The 13,350-nt window shown below is 42.8% G+C and overlaps 1 protein-coding gene across 1 annotated transcript in view; it reads right to left on the reverse strand.

Annotated features, from left to right (window-relative positions):
* Nucleotides 1-7,026, reverse strand: part of LOC121866371 (flocculation protein FLO11-like) — a 108,893-nt gene extending 101,867 nt beyond the window's left edge. The window contains exon 1 of the mRNA XM_042365995.1: nt 6,605-7,026. The gene's annotated coding sequence lies outside the window, so the exon portion shown is untranslated. The remainder of the gene's footprint in view (nt 1-6,604) is intronic.
* Nucleotides 7,027-13,350: the final 6,324 nt, after the last annotated feature.

Here is a 13,350-nt window from a genome sequence, read left to right on the forward strand (position 1 = left end):
GGAGAGGTGATGGAGGTGTTTGTGAGTGACGAGGGGTGTTAGGAGAGGTGATGGAGATGTTTGTGAGTGACGAGGGGTGTTAGGAGAGGTGATGGAGGTGTTTGTGAGTGACGAGGGGTGTTAGGAGAGGTGATGGAGGAGTTTGTGAGTGACGAAGAATGTTAAGAAGACGCTGGGGATGTTTTGAGTGACGGTAATAAGAAAAAGAAGCAAGAGATATGTGTGTTAGTGAGGGTGATGTTAAAAAAAATAAGCTGGAGAAGTTTATGAGTAATGAAGATGTTAATGAGTGGCGGAGAAAGATACGTAGCAAGCTGATGAAATAAGTTTGTCTTGATAACATCTTTGTGCTATACTCGGGGCGTATGACAGTAAGTGAGTGTGTGTGTGTGTGTGTGTGTGTGTGTGTGTGTGTGTGTGTGTGTGTGTGTGTGTGTGTGTGTGTGTGTGTGTGTGTGTGTGTGTGTGTGTGTGTGTGTGTGTGTGTCTGTGTCTGTGGGTAGAGGCCCAGGGAATTGGATTTTAACTTTGATTACATCTGTTGGGATGTGCAAGGCGTGTGATTGTCTCTTTTCTTTGTGAGTTAGTTCTCTCTCTCTCTCTCTCTCTCTCTCTCTCTCTCGACGTACAGAGGCACTGGTGAAAGAATAATTAGTGTGTTTCCGCTAGATGTCTCTCCTCATACGGTAAATATAACAACAACAACAATAATAATAATAACAACAACAATAACAACAACTAAAACAATAATAACAACAGTAGTAATGATGATGATGATGATGATGATGATGATGATGATGATGATGATGATGATGGTGATGATAGTGATGATGGTGATGATAGTGATGATTATAACTCCCTGCCACCTGCCATCATAATACAACCTCGTCATAAAATCTAATCAAGAGCGATACATTATTTGGGTCATGCATCAGGTCCTTCTTATTCAAGGACTCGTCTTATTGGTAATGAGGAAAGACTTGAAAAGAATTCCTTCCTTCCACGCTCACCTCCCTTCTCATTATTCCTCCTCCTCTTCCTCCTCCTTCTTCTTCTCCTTCCCTCCTCTCTCCCTAACCAATTCCCCTTCCTCTCATAATCTCCCCTTCCCTACCCTCCCCCCTTCCCTTACCCTCCCTTCCCTTTCTTCATCCATCTCACCTACCCTCCCTACCCCTCCTCTCCCCTTCACCCTAACTACCCTCAATGCCCTCCCCCCTCCTTCCATTCCACCCAAACCCGACCCATTCTCCCCTTCCCCTGCCACCCCACCTACCCCTCGTTTATCCACTTCCCTCTACCCCTCCCCTCCCTCCTCACTCTCCATCACCCCCCCCCAGGTCTCAACACTAGAAGGATCAACAGTATAACATTCTCATACGTTATCTACAGCAACATGGCCTAGAAATTTTCGTGGAAAAATTTTGGTTAAAGTTCTGACACCAGTGCATCTTGAATCCCCTCCCCCCCTCTGTCTCTGTCTCTCCTCTCTCCCTTCCTTCTCTTGTTCTTTTCTTGCTGGTCAATACACTTATTATTGATTAGATTTACGATATATATATACATATATATATATATATATATATATATATATATATATATATATATATATATATATATATACGTGTGTGTATGTGTGGGTGTGTGTGTGTGTGTGTGTGTGTGTGTGTGTGTGTGTGTGTGTGTGTGTGTGTGTGTGTGTGTGTGTGTGTGTGTGTGTGTGTGCTCCCTCAGCCACGTCAGGAGCTGGAGAAGGTCACGGCACGGCAGGGAATCTTAAAAAGGTTCCTTAGATAAATTTCACCGCCCCTGACTGTAGACGAGAGACCGTATCCATGCATAAACAAGACCCAAACCCACTTAAACAAGACCCAACCCACTTAAACAAGACCCAGCCCACTTAAACAAGACCCAAACCCACTTAAACAAAACCCAAACATACTTAAACAAACCCATTTAAACAAGACTTAAACCCACTTAAGCAAGACCCATCCCACTTAAACAGGACCCAAGCCCATTTAAACAAGACCCAAACCCAGATATATAAACCTCAAACCCACTTAAACAGAACTGAATTCACCTACATTACAATAACACTGAAAAAAAAAACTCGATTATGGACGAAAATCCTCTTGGGAATCGGATCCAATCTTTTGTTAAGCCCATCCAACACCACTACAGTATATGTAAGTCGACTTCACTGGACCCACACTAACCGGCACCTTTTTCTCGGCAAGTGTCTGGTCTAATTACACTCGTTTATTCGAGTTGGTGGAGGGTGTGGGTGTGGGGGAGGGGTTGGGTACGATGGAGGAGGGGTTGGGAGAACAGGAGGTTGTGATGTGGGTGGGGAAGAGGAGGGTGTGAGGTGCTGCACTGTTTTAAATACACTTTTCTCTGTTTTATAATTTTTCTCCAATATCTGTCGTGTCGAAATGTATTCAGCACATGTCCCACCATTTCCAATAAGAACTCCCATTGTGGTGGAAGACAAGTGAACTGCTCTAAATGCCTCCGCCTCCATCTGCCACCGACACGACCACAACACCATCTGGAAGCGACCCGACCAACAAACACTATCCGGATAAAGTTTCACAGTCAAACCACCTCCCCAGAGAGTCTAATATCCGTAAAGGTTTAATATTTGTTATACCTTGTAGAGACTGACCCTGTGTTGTGTGCTTCAAGACCTTAAGATCTCCCTCAGGTGTTGAAGCACTGTTGAAGCACATTACTTTACGATACCAAGCACAACTAACCTCCTCCAGTCTGGCCTAAAAAACAATAGTATGTTAACTTTTGCATCCCTGAATTGTTACTAGCACACACACACACACACACACACACACACACACACACACACACACACACACACACACACACACACACACATACACACACACACACACACATACACACACACACACACACACACACACACACACACACACACACACACACACACATCTACCTTAAAACAATACCATGACTCGTTTAAACCCTTGAGAAATGACGTTTATTAAGTACGTATACCTGCCTGACATACCCAGACCCCCAAATTACCAACCCGCCACTCACAACAACTGCTCCCCCTTCCTAACGTTCGTACCTTGAATTAATACCAATACAGATAAAAGAAAAAGACAGGCACAAGTACGTCTGGCGTAACTTTTATACACTGTGTTATTGTGAGTCAGAACATCGCCAGCTGTCTGTGTTTACTTCTTCAGGTAAACGGGGTACGAGTCTATTTTTGTTATCTCCTCTATTCTATATTTTCCTTCTATTTTCCTCTACTCTATATTTCCTCTATTTCCTATTACTCTAGTGTGTATTTCCTCTCCCAGGTAGCCACAACTAATGAAAATGTTGTCAGCTGAATTTACTACATGAGGACCTCCCAATTGTCTACTGTCTGTAAGTTTAATGTCATCTAAACAAAAGTAAACAAATTTTTATATCGTGTGTGTGTGTGTGTGTGTGTGTGTGTGTGTGTGTGTGTGTGTGTGTGTGTGTGTGTGTGTGTGTGTGTAACTAAGTGTTTGTTTTGGTTCTTTGTTTACACCAGTAGGGAACATTTTACTCGGGAAAGGACCAATTAAGCCAGCCATCCTGATGTGTTCCACAACAGGGCAATGGGATGTCTCGACGGCAATACGATGCTCCAAGGGCAATAAGATGCTCCAAGGTAATCAGTTGCGTTGGGTCAGGTGAGGGTTTCAGAGTGCTTCTACATGACTGGTTCAGATGAAGGTTTTTAGAGGCTTCAAATGAGTCTGGTTCCGGTGAAGGGTTTATTAGGCTTCAACTTGATTAGCTCATTGAAACTCTCCACAGGTTTCAGGTCAGATCAAGTTGATTTACTCAGGTAAGAGTTCCAGAGGTTTCAACTCTAGTAAACTGTGTTGGTTCAGGGTAAGAGGAAGGAAGGAAGGAAGAGAGAGGTGGAGTGGACAACTAAGCGAAAGGTTATCTCAGAGGTTTCAAATTGGATGCTCCGGGTAAAGGAGGTTCGAAGCCTCTCTCGCAATGAGGCACGGAGCCTCTCTCGCATCGAAGCCTTGTTCGCATAGGTGGTATAATTTCTCACTCGTACAATTCGAAGCCTCACTCGTAAAGGGGGATTCGAAGCCTCACTCACACAAGGGTTTCGCAGCCTAACTCACACATGGAACTCGAAGCCTCACTCACACAAGGGGTTCGAAGCTTCACTCACACAAGGGTTCGAAGCTTCACTCTTATATAGTGTTGGGGTTGGCGTTGGAGAGCCAGCTGAAGCGAGAAGACAACTTTAAGACATAAATCAAAAGGAGGAGGCCAGCATCATTAAGAGGAAGAGGATGAAGAAGAGGAGGAAGAAGGAATAAAAGGAGGCCAAGAAGAAGAAGAAGAAGAAGAAGAAGAAGAAGAAGAAGAAGAAGAAGAAGGAGGAAGAGATAAAGGAAGAGCAACGGATGAAGAACAACAGCAGGAGGAGAAGGAAAAACAACAGAAGACGAAAGAAGAACAGCAGAAGACGAAGGAGAAGGAATAACAGACGAAGGAACAACAGCAGAAGGAGAAGAAAGAACAGCAGAAGAACAAGAACAGCATCAGCATCACTAACCAAAACATGACAAAAACCCCGGAACACGTAAAAGCGTTGTTAACAGCTCCTTATTAATTACCCTCATAAACTAAAGCAGATTAAGACTCGCGTGTAAACATCAAAATTATATGTTAGTTGTGGCTACAGAACGACGGAGAAGAGAGATAGAGAGGAGAGAAATGAGATAAAAGAAAGAGAAAGAAAGAGAGAAAAAGATATATGCTGTACATGAATAATATGAGAAGAGAAAGAGAGAGAGAGAGAGAGATAAACACAGAGAATGAAGACCAAAAGAACGACAACAAAAGAAAGATGGAAGAAGAAAATAATGACGACAAAAGAACACGAAATATCAACACGAGAAGCATAACAACCCAACGATAACGAAGGGAGAAAAGGGAGAGAGAGAGAGAGAATGGAGAAGAGAAAGAGCGAGTAATTACAGAAGAAACGTGGATAGTGAAGGCAGGTTAAGTTCACTATACAGTTTACCTTATGCTTCACCAACCTAAGTTCTCGCCACTGTGTTTATGAGTGTGTATTTACCCTTTAGTTTCCGGTATTCCCTTTCTCTCTAGATTCGTGAGAGAGAGAGAGAGAGAGAGAGAGAGAGAGAGAGAGAGAGAGAGAGAGAGAGAGAGAGAGAGAGAGAGAGAGAGAGAGAGAGAGATAGAAGAAAAATGAGAGAGGTATATTGAAGTGGATAAGAGAGAGTTAGAGAGAGAGAAGGTTAAAAGAAAGTTTGAGAGAGAGAGAGAGAGATAGAGTATGTATACGCGAGACTGGAAACAAAAGAGGGAGAAAACACACACACACAAAGAGAGTCAAGACACAAAAGAGAGAGAAAATAAAGAGAGACAGGGAGACAATGGGAAAGAGACAGCAAGCAAAGTGGAAGTGGTCTCAGTGCAGGAGAGGAAAGTCCCTTGTGCTTGTCATACCAAGTACCTGTACCTTGTACCGTGTGCTTGACTGCCCTGCCTGCGTGTTTGGGTGGAGTGCTTGCTTGTATCGTGTTCTTGTGTGTTTGTATCGCGTTCTTGTGTGCTTGTGTCGTGTGCTTGTATCGTGTTCTTGTGTGTTTGTATCGTGTTCTGTGTCTTAACATTTTTGCTTGACTGACTGTCTCGAACCAGTGCTTGGGTAGAGTGCTCAAGCTTTGACTTTTTGTATGACACTGAACATTGCTCTTTCCTTAATGACCCTGACCTTGTGACCTTTTGACCTTATTACCTATTGACCTCTTGGCCTTAACCTACTCAGTGACTTCGACAGAAAGATTACCATAAGCTAAAACTAATTTTCATTGTGGTTAACTCAGCTCGACATCTGCCTTGTCTTTATTTAAATACATGATGAGCAATAAACAGGTGTTAGAAATCTTCCTTCTTCCTTCACCTCCTCCTTCATCCTCCTTACCTCTCTTCACCCTCACAGTAAAAATACATTGGTGTTGACAAAGTGCACGACGGGAGGTCTTGTAAACAAAGAAGGCGTTCCACATCAAGGAGTTACTGTGGACTTCTTCCCTTGTCTTCACGTCTGTTTCCCTTCTCTTCACGTCTGTTTCCCTTCTCTTCACGTTTTGTATCTTTGTCTTCACGTCCTCCCCATCCTCCTCACCTGCACCACACCACCATCACCTCCTCCTCCCCCTCTTCTTTCTTCTTTTTGTTCTTCCATAGTCTCCATTTTCGTTTTTGAATCCCCCTTCCTCCTCCCCCCCCATCCTTATCCTCCTCTTCCTCACCCTCCTTCTTCTCCTCTTCCTTCCCCCCCCCACCCTCCTCCTCCTCTTCTTTCCCCTCCCCCTCCTCTTCTTTCTTCCCTTGTCTTCATGATAACTCGGGGTCATGATAACAAAAATATTATATATATATCTATACAAACACCAAACATGTTTTCATTTAAACCCATAAAAATCACATGAAAATACAAACAAAAACAAAACAAAAACATAATAAAAACATAAAAAATTACAACAAAATCAAAATACTGAAATATTCTCAAACTTACCTGTGTTAATGGGAAGTAAGATGGCGGCGTTATGCAGGTGTCAGGCTTCAGTGTAACGCTGACGGCGGCCATAGTGGAGCACTATCATCCCCTCACATGTACGGTAGGAGGGGGAGGCACGCGGTAGGATGATAAAGGAAGGAGATGGAAGGAATAATATGAGAAGATAGAGGTAAGAGAAAGGTGGGAGAGGGGAGATAAGATTAGCGAGAAAGGGAATGAGGAGGTAGAGAGGAGAGAATGGTGAGAAGAAGCAACTGGGGAAGAAATGGGAAATGCTGGTCTAGAAGAGAAGATGAGGCGAGAGAATGGCAAAAGGGAGAAATAATAGAGATGGGGAATAATTCATGAACAGAGGAATAACTTGAGATAAAAGAGATGGGTGAGAGAGAGAGAGAGAGAGAGAGAGAGAGAGAGAGAGAGAGAGAGAGAGAGAGAAGAAAAGAACTAGGAGGAAAGAGTGAAAAGAAGAGAGGAAAAGAGAAAAGAGAGAAACACAAATAAGACAAAATTAAGAGAAGAGAGAGAAAGAAAAAAAGAGAGATAATGAAAAAAATAGAGAAAATAAGAAAATATTCACAAAACACAAAAATATCAAACAGACAAAATCAGCATAAATAAAAACAAAAAATAAAAAAAATAAGAGAAAATCACGAACAAAGAACAGAAATGAAAATATAAATAATAAAGGAAATTAAGAGAAAATCTGATGATATTAACACAAAAAAGAAGATAGGAAAAAGGTTTAAGCAAATAAAGGAAGAGGAAGAAAAATTAAAGAATTGCGAAGAAAGCGTAAAAGGGGGAATAGGTGATAAAGGAGGAATAAGGACTTAAGAGATTAAAGTATAAAGAAAGTAATAAAAGTTGAGATAAAACAAAAGACAAAGTGAGAAAGAGACCAAAAGAAAGAGAAAGAAAAACAAGACAGAATTGAGAAGTAGAAAGAACAGATGATAATTAGTTCACTGCCTCTTCATTTTCATCATTATTCCTTTCTCGTTTAATTCCTCCTTTCATCAGTAATTCTATTTATTTATTTTTCTTTCTTTCTTTCGGTGTAAAAATCAATATCACGTTAGGTGTTCACTTGTTCTATCTCACTTAAAAAAAGAGTTCAGGTGTTCTTGTTCTCACTGTAGATAGAACACTTCATGAGTTCAGGTGTTCTTGTTCTCACTGTAGATAGAACATTTTATGAGTTCAGTTATTCATCGCAATTTAATGTTATTCAGTTCTTGATTTCACTTGTTCTTCATCGTAGAGTTCAATTTTGTTCTTCAGTGTAAATAATCTTCAATATCAAGAGTTCATTTGTGTTCAATTGTTCTGGTCAAAAATAAATTCTCAGTCAAGTGGTCAAAAACGTTTTCAGTGACTCACAACGCAAATAAAAATGCTCACTGTCAGATGGGTGTCACTGTCAGATGGGTGTCACTGCCAGAAGGTGTCACTGCCAGAAGGTGTCACTGTCAGATGGGTGTCACTGCCAGAAGGTGTCACTGCCATACTTAAATAATTCTCTTTGTTTCAATTCCTGAAATGAAAAAAATATATATTATTATTATTTTGCTCATATAAAACAAGTTATTATATAAACATACAACACCTCTATAGAATACGTACAGAGTATATAAAATAGATACATTAAGTTTCTTCACTCAGTATAGTGTAAATGTTATACAAGATTTCTACTGTTTATATATATATATATATCCAATCGATATATAATAGATGAAATTAGCCTTGTAATATATTAAACTTTACTAGTAATAATAATAATAATAATAATAATAATAATAATAATAATAATAATAATAATAATAATAATAATAGTAATAATAATAATAATAATAATAATAATAGTAATAATAATAACCAAAGCGTAATACCAATTATGCAAATTTTCTTATGCAAATCAAAAATAGTCCATTTTCATATTAATGCGGCGAAGAGAGGAACAGAAGTGACGGGGGAGATAAATAAATGTGAGAGAGAGAGAGAGGGAGAGAGAGAGAGAGAGAGAGAGGGTGTAATAAGCTGGACCCGCTCCCTACCTGTCTGAGGACTCACAAAATAGAGAGGAACAATGTCGTACAAGCCCCGTGGGGACACTTGGCTAGTGTATTGATACTAGGGGCCTTCAGCTACCCTCCCCCCCCCCAACCCTCCCTTCACCATGCCCTTACAACCCCTCCCCAACTCTCCCATTCCCAGCCCTCCACTCCTCTCCCCAACCTTCCCTTTACCATGTGCACATTCCCATCCTCCCCACCACCTCCCCAAGCCCTCACCTCCACAGCCTCCCCCCCCCCACGTAACTGCACACACATACATTACTAGAGGAATAAATTGACATATAGATACAGAGAGAGGAGGAGGGGGAGGAGAGACTCGTTATTTGGGGCATAAACATGACTCAGAGTTTGACGGATCCGGTGGTCGTGGTCAGTAGGTCAGGTGAGTATAGGGAGAAGACGTAAACACTGAGAGAGAGAGAGTAATGATAATGGTGGTGAAAGAGAGACAAACAGGGAGTTAGAGACACCAAGAGAGACATTGAGAAACAGAGAGACATTTAGACGCAGAAAGAGACAGGGAGAACGAGGTAGAATCAGAATCAGAGACAAAAATGAGAGACACAGACAGACACAAAATAAAACGGGAAGAGACAGACAGACAGACACAAAATAAAACGGGAAGAGACAGACAGACAGACAGACAGTTAGCGCCAACAACAGCTGCTGACCTGCCCTCCTCACTAGAATCAATATATGGTTTAAGTTTCATCTCGACCCGGTCTGTCTCGTTACCCTACAACACTGTCTCCCTCTACGTCTCTAAGGAGAAACTAGAGACGATATCTCCCTCTATTTCTCTCGGGGAATATAAACAATCTCGCTAAATCTCTCTGATCCAATTTTGAGATAATTATTAACGTCTCTCATGATATATATTATAATCTCGCTACGTCTCTTAACATTCATTTTTGAGATAATTCTTGAAGTCTCTTTATTTCAGGCCAATAGTCTCTCTCTCTCTCCACACTAAGCAGACGAGGGTGTGTCTAGCCTCAGATCAACAACCTCATCTTAGAATTGTGGTTAGGAAGAACAAGACTTTTAGCTGCTGGTTACTATGGCAACTCCCACGTTGCCCTTCCATCGGTCTATCATCCATTACACTCCTTCCACCTCACCCATAGCCCCACCCCTTTCCATTCACCGTAACGTAATGCAACGATGATAATAATAATAATAGTAATAATAATAATAATAATAATAACAATACGGTAATAATAACAGCAATATTTACTAACAAATTAAGGAACAAACAGAGCAGTACATCATCACGGCTAGTAAGCTAATAAGTGGCGAATATGATAAAAAAAAAATAATATAAATTACCCCTATACTGCTGTAGGTCAGATTAATCCTTGACACGCCCACCTCCTCCCTCTACCACCACCTGCACACGGCTGGTTCCTTCCCCAACACGAATTTTCTGAGAGCGCCCGTCACCTGTCTCGCTGCCTGCCTGTCTGACTACCTGTCTGCCTACCTGCCTTCCTCTCTGTCTGCCTCCCGGTCTGCCATGCTGCCTCCCTCACTGTCTGACTCGCTGCCTCCCTCCCTGTCTGCCTCGCTGCGTCATTCCTTGTCTGTCTGCCTCCCTCCTTGTCTACCTCGCTGCCTCCCTCCCTGTCTCTCTGTCTGACTCGCTGCCTCTCTCCCTGTCTGCCTCCCTCCCTCTCTGCCCTCCCTCCCTGTCTGCCCTCATTCCTCTGTCTGCCTCCTCCTTCCTTGTCTACCCTGCCTCCCTCCCTGTCTCTCTGTCTGACTGCCTCCCTCCCTCTCTGCCTAACTCGCTGCCTCCCTCACTGTCTGCCTCGCTGCGTCATTCCTTGTCTGTCTGCCTCCCTCCTTCCTTGTCTACCTCGCTGCCTCCCTCCCTGTCTCTCTGTCTGACTCGCTGCCTCCCCCCTTCTCTGCCTCCCTCCCTCTCTGCCTTTCTCCCTCCCTGTCTGCCTTCTTCCCTCCCTCTCCGCCTCCCACTGAACGTTCGCCAATATCTCACTAAGTCTTCCAACATCTTCACAAAAACTGCTACCAAAATGTTGGAAAATTACGAGCGCCCTTCACCCTCTCAACGTGAAGACATATCTCTCTCTTTATCTCTCTCACTCTCTCTCTCTCTCTCTCTCTCGTTCGTCCGTGGCGTCCGTGAGTTGTACGAACGATAACTTTATGAAACAGTCCGTGATGTTGTGGGTGTGTACGTGTTCTTAGTACATATTGTGTTGCAAATGGACGAAATTATGGCCTGTTGGACTTTGTCGTGGTGTAGTGAGGTATGTTAAGTGTCATTTTTATTATTATGGTGCACTGTTATGGCCTCTTGGACTTTGTTGTGGCGCGGAGAGTAATAGTAATTATTTTGCGTCATTATTTTTCGAAAGTTGTGGCTCCTTGGGTATTGTTGTGGCGCAGAGGAAAATAATGTCGCACGAACCAATGGTAACTAATAATGAAACCTCGAAGTAGAGTCAATTAAAATTTACCAATCACAAACACAGCTTTCATCATCCTATGTTTATCGACGTTTATTTGTCCTTCTGATTATGAAACTGGGATTGAGAGAGTGGGAGAGGAGGGTGGGAGAGGAAGGTGAGGGTGGGAGAGGAAGGTGAGGGTGGGAGAGGAAGGTGAGGGTGGGAGAGGAAGGTGAGGGTGGGAGAGGAAGGTGAGGGTGGGAGAGGAAGGGTGATGTTGGGTCAGACTGGGCGTAGGAGGTAGACATCCCCTCCCCTCCGCCCCTTTACTTACCCTTCACCCTCTCCCCCTCTCAGCACCCCCAGGAGACCCTCACCTGGGCTGGGACGGAAGGAAGCAAATAAGAGTGTAGACTACTCAGCGTCGCTCGATATACACCACTGAAACACACAGACCCTCGCACCTTCATCGCCGCGGCTTCTGGGTTAACCTCCCCCACCCCCCTCCGCCCCCCTGACCATCCCCCTCCTTGAAAAACCTGATAAAGCTTTATTTACACTCGCCTTCAGCTTGGAGGACAGCTTAAATGCTTCAATATCTCTCTCCCTCGAATACTAATTTCAAGGGAGTGGCATCTGGAGTGATTGATTTGTTGTGGCAGGACTCGTGGGTTTTAAGCTGTTAGCTTGCACTTCACCTCGTCTGATAAGCCTGTATTTACTCACTCCCATCAGCTTGTAAGGGGAAAGCTTTGGTGTTTTAAAGATCTCTTAAAGCTTCTATAGCTACGTGGCAGAGCGGGTAAATAGGGTGTTAATGATGCGGGGAAGAGATAGTTTAATGTGAGTGGACGAGGCCGGGCCGGTACGTCAAACTATCTCCCTCAGCTAGACAAGATCGTCGATGTAGAGATAAATAAACACACACACACACACACACACACACACACACACACACACACACACACACACGAGCGCGCGAGCTCATGAGGGAGACATATTTCACCCTGTCTGGAAGAGCTCACGTAAGTCATAAAATAGACACACCTTCTCTCTCTCCTTAAGGACGACGCTGCAAAGAGAACTTACTTGATTAATTGTACGTCCGCCATGTACAGTGCCGGCTATGATGGAGAACGTTTCTTACGGCGCCAAAGGGGGTCTAGGAACGTACTGTACACACACACACACATGCTTCAAAAACCTACGCATTTTGGCTTCAAGTCACTATATCAAAGACTCTACGCATTTAACTCTTCACGTTTCATTAATAGCACAAAAAATAAGAATAACAATACGTATGATAAAGAGAATAAGGAAAATCGCCCCTATTTACTCTTACGATAACGTTTGTTTATATCACCTGGAGGAGATTAAGATGTAAATAAAACAGAAATTACCTAATCTACTGTACAGAAACATGACAAAACATCATTTAGAGTTTTAGACAGATATGACAAATTAGATAGAACGTAACAAATTAACTTAAAATATAACAGAAATAAACTTAGAACATCACATAATTTAACTAAGATGATGACAGAAATAAACTTGGACACACCAGAACATAACTAACAACACAATCGAACCTATACAAAATGAACCATGAAACTTACGAACCTGTGAATCCGAGACATCACACAGTGCACTAACCATGACCCCAACACTGAGTCATGTTTCGGATTCACAGGTTCATGACTGTCAGGATTCATGTCTTGGATTCACTGGTTCATGAGTCTCGGGGTTCATGTCTCGGATTCACTAGTTCATGAGTCTCGGGGTTCATGTCTCGGATTCACTGGTTCATAGGTCTCTCAGGATTCATGGATGGGAGAGGGGACTGACATGACTTTTTGGGGGGTGGATGTACAATAAATATCCTTTCAGAGAGCATAATAGACGATACACTTGACCTATATACAACACAAGGAAAGAGTGAAGTGTCTGATCTACTCTCAGGGTCAGGTGTTATAATGAATTCTTGCTGTACAAACGTAATTCAAGTTATGTTTTTTGATTATAAGAAACAAAATATGATGAAGGGAGGTGGGGAGGGGTGAGGAGTAATGAGGAGAAGTGAGGAAGGGTAAGGATGAGGGATAAGGAATGAGGAGGAGGAGGATGAGTGAGGAAAGGTTCGGTCAAAATATTATGAACTTGGATCAGAAGCTCCCTCCTCCAACCTTCAGGATCAAAGAGAGGTACCTCACCCCTCCCATCCCTCCCCTCCTCCCAATCATCCTTCACCCCTCCC

This window comes from Homarus americanus, unplaced genomic scaffold (genome assembly GCF_018991925.1).
Source record: "Homarus americanus isolate GMGI-L3 unplaced genomic scaffold, GMGI_Hamer_2.0 scaffold16430, whole genome shotgun sequence".
In the NCBI taxonomy this organism is placed as follows: Eukaryota; Metazoa; Arthropoda; class Malacostraca; order Decapoda; family Nephropidae; genus Homarus; species Homarus americanus.